Genomic DNA, 6,652 nt, shown 5'->3' on the forward strand with positions numbered 1-6,652 from the left:
TCTCCATCAGAAATGTGGACAATGACTGGAACAAGCACAGGCTAATAAGGACTTGGCATCTGCCTTTCTTTCAGCACTATTTTTTTTTTTTTTGCCAGAGACCAGGACTTGGCATCTGATGCTTTCACTCACTGGCTGGTGTTCTACCACTTGAGTCATTCCTCATATCCTACCTGACACTCTTGACAGCCCAGCCAGGAAACCCATGGCATCATTGCTGTGGCTCAGAGATGGTAGAAAGGCTTTGCGTCTGCCTCAATGGCACGCTATGAGATACAGTGCCAACTGTCAGCAGGACAGCCACATGTCAATATTTACAGCTCGTCTCTAGCTGCCATCGTTTAGATATTAACAAGTGATCACCAAGCACACATTTTATATTTTGTGGCATTGTTACTGTAACTAATAAGTCAAAGAACCAACATATATTAGATATATGTACTGTTTCTAAATACCACAACGAAGGATAAAATAGTATTTGGTAATTTTACTACATTCCTGTTACATATACAGGAAATCATAGCAATTATAAATTTAATCTGAGTAAAGTTTAAAACTATACCTTATAACAAAGGGCCTTTTTTTTTTTTTTGGTGCTGCCCTGAGGCTTTTAACTAGGGCTTAAGCCCTGTCCCCGTGCTTTTTTTTGCTCAAGGCTAGTGCTGTACCACTCAGCCTCAGCTTTATATCTAGTCTTTTGCTGGTTAACTGAAGATAAGAATATCAAGGACTTCCCTCTCTGGGCTTGCTTTGAACTGTGACCCTCAAATCTCAGCCTCTTGAGTAGCTAGGATTACAGGTGTGAGCCACCAGTGCGTGGTGATAAAGGGCCTTTAAGATGTGTGTGTGTGTGTATTTGTTGAAAAGGTAATTTTCCCTGATATTGAAAGCTGCTGAAGTTTTACAAATCTATTTTATTATCATTTACTGATCATTTTCCAGAGATGTCAAACTTATTGGTCTTTACAGAGAATTACCTCTTCCTCAGACTGCTCTTCTACATTCTCTCTCTTTTTTTTTTGGTTGTGGGGCTTGAACTCTGGGCCTGAGCGCTGTCCCTCAGCTCTTCAGCTCAAGGCGAGCACTCTACCACTGGCCACTTCTGGTTTTCTAGTGGTTTATTGGAGATAAGAGTTTCATGGACTTTTCTGCCTGGGCTGGCTTTGAACCGCGATCCTCAGATCTCAACCTCCTGAGTAGCTAGGATTACAGGCGTGAGCCACTGGCGCCTGACTTCTTCTACGTTCTCAAGCCTAAATTGAACATTTAAAATATTATTTAGCTGGACACTGGTGGCTCATGCCTATAATCCTAGCTATTCAGGAGGCTGAGCTCTGGAGGATTGTGGTTTGAGGCTGGCCTGGGCAGAAAAGTTTGCTAAATTCTTGTCTCCAAAATGACCACTAAAAAGCAGGGCTAGAGGCATGGCTTAAACAGTAGGCCACAGGGGCTGGGAAGGTGGCTCAGTGGTAGAGTGCTTGCCTTGCATGCATGAGGCCCTGGGTTCGATTCCTCAGCACCACATAAGCAGAAAAAGCCACAAGTGGCACTGTGGCTCAAGTGGTAGAGTGCTAGCCTTGAGCTGAAGAGCTGAGGGACAGTGCCCAGGCCAAGAGTTCAGGCCCCACGACTGACAAAACAAACAAACAAACAAAAAAGGGCCTCAATCTCTCCCGTCTTTCTGTCACTTTCTCTCATTTGGTCTCAGAATCTACTTTACCCGTTGTAAATGAAATAAAACTAAATCAATTTGATTTCAGTTAGCCCTCTCCTGGATACAGTTCATGTAAGGTATATTAAATAGGTAGGTTTCATTAGGTAGATGAGAACACCATGCACTATTCAGGCAGGAGAAGTTATTTACCAAACTGCTGCCCCTGCCACGCATGGTAGTGAGGCACGGCTGAAAAGGAAAGTGGGGGGGGGGAGGGCGCAACCCACCCCTGGGCCAGGAGGGGGAAAGGTGTGGCACACTGGATCCCAACAGGACCTCAGGGTCTGGAACCCTCCTAAGGTCAGATGGGAGGTATGTGACCAGAGGTGGCCCAGGATGTGACCTAGCAGGAGGGGGAAGGTGACTGCTTCCAGGTGTGCCAGTTACCTAGGTAACAGATACGGAGTGGAAACTTAGCCAAGAGGTAGGGAGGTATCCCTGTGCGGGCCTTACAGTTGCTTGCTTCATTCTTTAGCCTTTCCACAATCTTGTATTTTAGCCAGGAAACACAGCTGGGGTCTGGCTTATCTGAAGTGGTAAGCCAACTAGGTGTCCAGAGCTTCTGTACACCAAGGCACCTTAGCACGTGGCTTCTCTGCTTTTCTTCTGTCTATTCTCTAGTTTTTCCTCCATTATCAATACTTGTCTACCCTTTTGGTAGAATAACAACTTCCTTTCAGGTAACAGAAACTCTTGAGAGTACTTCTAATTTTTTTTCCCCCTTTCAGTGCTGGGAAACCAACCAACGGCCTCTTTACACAGTGGATACTCCCAGTCCCAAACAATGCTATTGGTATCTTAAATCTGCTCTTTTTACTTATGGGAGCTGGACACCCCTGCGTGTGGGCTGCACATGTGGAACCCTCTCCAAGGTTCACTCGTCTTCCTTGAATCGCATGCCTACACTGACAGGTCACTGTCATTTTCCTCTAGTACTTTATGAGGAGCTGTGCAAAGATCTCAATTCTCCAAGCCTGAAGCCTACATTGCCCACTTCTTCAAAGATCTACAAGGACATTACTCCAAAGGACAGAAAAGGTATGTGGTATTTGTTTCCATGTTCTGGAGAAACTCTTGTATTATATTTCCACTTTCAGTTCTGAGCTCTACCTATTGGCTTCTCTTCAGGGAAGTAGAGAGCCCATTTCCTCATTCTTTGCCTATTCCCTGCGTCCCTTCCATTCACTTTCCCTATACAATGCTTTATTCCCTAAGAAGTAACAAGTGCCCCCTTTTTTTTTCTTCTGCTTTTAAGTTTTTGGCAACTCCTTGCCAGTTGCCTAGGCATCCAAAGTTATGAAGAGTGTGTTTTTGGCCAGGCACTGGTGGCTCATGCCTATAAATCTAAGCTACTAATGAGGCTGAAGATCTGAGGATCACAGTTTGGAGACAGCTAGGGCAGGAAAGTTTGCCAGACTTTTACCTCTAATTAACTGCCAGAAAACCAGAAGTGGCACCATGGCTCAAAGTGGTAGAGTGCTAGCCTTGAGCAAAAAAAGCTCAGGGATAGGGGCTGGGAAGGTGGCTCAGTGGTAGAGCGCTTGCCTTGCATGCATGAGGCCCTGCGTTCGATTCTTCAGCACCACATAAGCAAAGAGAAAAAAGCTGGAAGTGGTGCTGTGGCTCAAGTGGTAGAGCACGAGCCTTGAGCTGAAGAGCTGAGGGATAGCGCCCAGGCCCTACGACCGGACCACCCCCCCACACCATAAAAAAAAAAAGCTCAGGGATAATTCTCAGTCCCTGAGTTCAAGAAGCCCCATGACTAGGGGCGGGGGGGGGGCGCGCTGGGGATCAGTGGTGGAGTGTTTGCCTAATGCATCCTGGCTGAGCTCCCCACCCTTTCCCTCTGCGCTGGTACTGGGGCTGGAACTCTAGACTCACTCTCTTGCTTGGTGGTCTCCTTGCGTGGTGTGTACTTGTAATTTCAGGTACAATGCAGTCTGAAGCTGGAAGAAAGTCTGAACTCTTTACAACTAGCCTGGGCAACATAGTAAGACACTATTTCACGAAGCCTGGTGCCAGTGGCTCATACCTATAATCCTAGTTACTCAGGAGGCTGAGATCTGAGGATCATGTTTTAGAGCCAGCCAGAGCAGGAAAGTGGCCATGAGACTCTTATCTCCAGTTTCAAAAAAAAAAAACAAAAAAAACCCAAAAGTAAGCTGAGCGCCAGTGGCTCACTCCTGTAACTAGGATTACAGGCGTGAGCCACTGACACCCTGCTTGTATTACTTTTGTTGGTGGTGGTAGTCGTGGGGCCTAAACTCTGAGTCTGGGCGCTGTCCCTCAGCTTTTCAGCTCAAGACTAGCGCTCTACCACTAGAGCCACAGCGCCACTTCCGGCTTTTTCTGCTTAATGTGGTGTGGAAGAATCGAACCCAGGCCCTCATGCATGCAAGGAAAGCACTCAACCACTGAGCCACCTTCCCAGCCTCAACATTTTTTTGGCCAGTCCTGAGGCTTGAACTCTGCTCAAGGCTAGCACTCTACCACTTGAGCCACAGCACTACTTCCAGCCTTTTCTATATATGTGGTGCTGAGGAATTTAACCCAGGGCTTCATGCATGCTAGGCAAGGTCTACCACTGAGCCAAATTCCCAGCCCCCAAAAGATAACATTCTGTGAGTTAGAAAGCAATAGTTGATTCCTACTTATAAGAATCCTGATCTAGCCGAGTGCCAGTGGCTCACGCCTGTAATCCTAGCTACTCCGGAGGCTGAGATCTGAGGATTGTGGTTCAAAGCCAGCTGGGGCAGGAAAGTCTGTGAGATTCTTTTTTTTTTTGCCGGTCGTGGGGCCTGAACTCTGGGCCTGGGCACTGTCCTTCAGCTCTTCAGCTCAAGGATAGTGCTCTACCACTTGAGCCACAACACCACTTCCAGCTTTTTCTGCTTATGTGGTGCTGAGGAATCGAACCCAGGGCCTCATGCATGCAAGGCAAGCACTCTACCACTGAGCCACTTTCCCAGCCCCCTGTGAGATTCTTATCTCCAATAAACCACTAGAAAAATGGACATGGCGCTGTGGCGCAAGTGGTAGAGAGCTCGCCTTGAGCTGAAGAGTGCAGGGACAGCACCCAAGCCCAGTTCAAGCCCCACGACCGATCAAAAAAAAAAAAAAAAAAAGAATCCTGACCTATAGTTATCATATTGCTGATGTGATCTCCAAGATATTAAAGAAAAAATTAGAACTAGAACTAGAAACTTTTTTTTGGGGGGGTCCAGTAGTGGGGCCTGAACTCTGGGCGCTGTCCCTCAGCTCTTCAGCTCAAGGCTAGTGCTCTATCACTTGAGCTACAGTGCCACTTCCGGCTTTTTTCTTTTTGCTTATGTGGTGCCGAGGAATCGAACCCAGGGGTCTCAGGCATGCAAGGCAAGCACTACCAGCCCCAAGAACTAGAAACTTTAAAACCTCCTTATTCCTCATCTATATGGACAACGGTCCCTCTCAAGTGTAACTGATATACAAATACACATTCCCCTCCTCCCACCTTCTTTTTGGTTCTGTGAGATTATAACCAGCTCCACCAGATACCGGAGGTTAGATTTTCTACTCTGGAACAACCTCACTGTGCTTGTAAGTCCATTCATGCCAGGATCACTGGGGGCTGGGCCCCTTAGGGAACCCTTTCACAAAGTGAGCCGTTCAGGTTGGATTTCCAAGGGACCAGGGTTAGGTTTCAGGTAACACTGTAAGTAATAAATGAGGGATCCGAATGAAGATTCCAAAGACTGGCTGTAAATGAGCATTCCAAATTCTCTGATGTGAGAGAAATACATACAAAATTTCAAGCTGACTTGAAATGAGTATTTTTGTTTTACTTTGGTGTTCGAGTCCAGGACTCTGCGCTGGCCTGGCAGGCAGGTGCTCCATCGCTTGTGCTGTACTTCCAGACTTTGTTTTAGTGAAGGTCTCTCTACTTTTGGTTTATAGTCTCACTTTTCTTTATTTTTTGCCAGTCCTGGGGCTTGAACTCAGGGCCTGGACACTGTCCCTGAGCTTTTTTTGCTCAAGGCTAGCACTCTACCACTTAAGCCACAGCGCCACTTCCAGCTTTTCCTGTGTGGTGCTGAGGAATTGAACCCAGGGCAAGCACTCTACCACTGAGCCACATTCCCAGCCCAGTCTCACATTTCTTGATTGGCTCAGTATGGAATTCAACCCTCCAACTTTACCTCTCCAATGTGGCAGCCAAGACAGATGAAAGCTACCACAACCAATTCTTTATACTGAGGGTGGGGTGGAGGACACAGGCTGGCTTCAAACCAAGAACCTTTCAGGAACCTCCTGAGTAGCTTCGATTACAGGTTGAGTTTGCTTTTAAACCTGCTCAGAAAGCCAGGCACCGGTGGCTCAGCCTGTAATCCTAGCTACTCCGTAGGTTGAGATCTGAGGATCTTGGTTCAAAGCCAGCCCTGGCAGGAAAGTCCCTGAGACCCTTATCTCCAATAAACCACTAGAAAACCGGAAGTGGCGCTGTGGCTGAGGAACTGAGGGACAGTGCCCAGGCCCAGAGTTCAAGCCCCACGACCGACCAAGAAAAAAAAAATAAAACCCTGCTCAGAAGTCCTCGCAATCAGTTATTACGTTATATTATCACCAAAATAGAATACTAAGGCTCAGTATAAAGTGAGCAGTGTGTGCGTGTTCCAGCATCTGCTACAGGAGCCCCCGAACAGAAAAACTCAAAAGAGGTCAAGAAGCCAGTCCAGTTCTAGGAGCTGCAGGATGTGCATCACTGGGGTCGGGGTGGGCCCCGGGGGGTCTCCGTGCCCCTCCGCTTCCAGCAGGGGCCGGGGAGGCGGCCACAGTCCAAGGCTGCGCCTCCCGCAGCCTCTTCTGAACGCACCCTCACCAGTGCTCCTAGGGAGAAGCAAGTAGGTGTGAATAAGGAAGAGCGCGCTGCCGCGGCCCAGAGCGGCTCGAAGTCGACCACGG

Source organism: Dipodomys ordii, unplaced genomic scaffold (genome assembly GCF_000151885.1).
Source record: "Dipodomys ordii isolate 6190 unplaced genomic scaffold, Dord_2.0 Scaffold118, whole genome shotgun sequence".
In the NCBI taxonomy this organism is placed as follows: Eukaryota; Metazoa; Chordata; class Mammalia; order Rodentia; family Heteromyidae; genus Dipodomys; species Dipodomys ordii.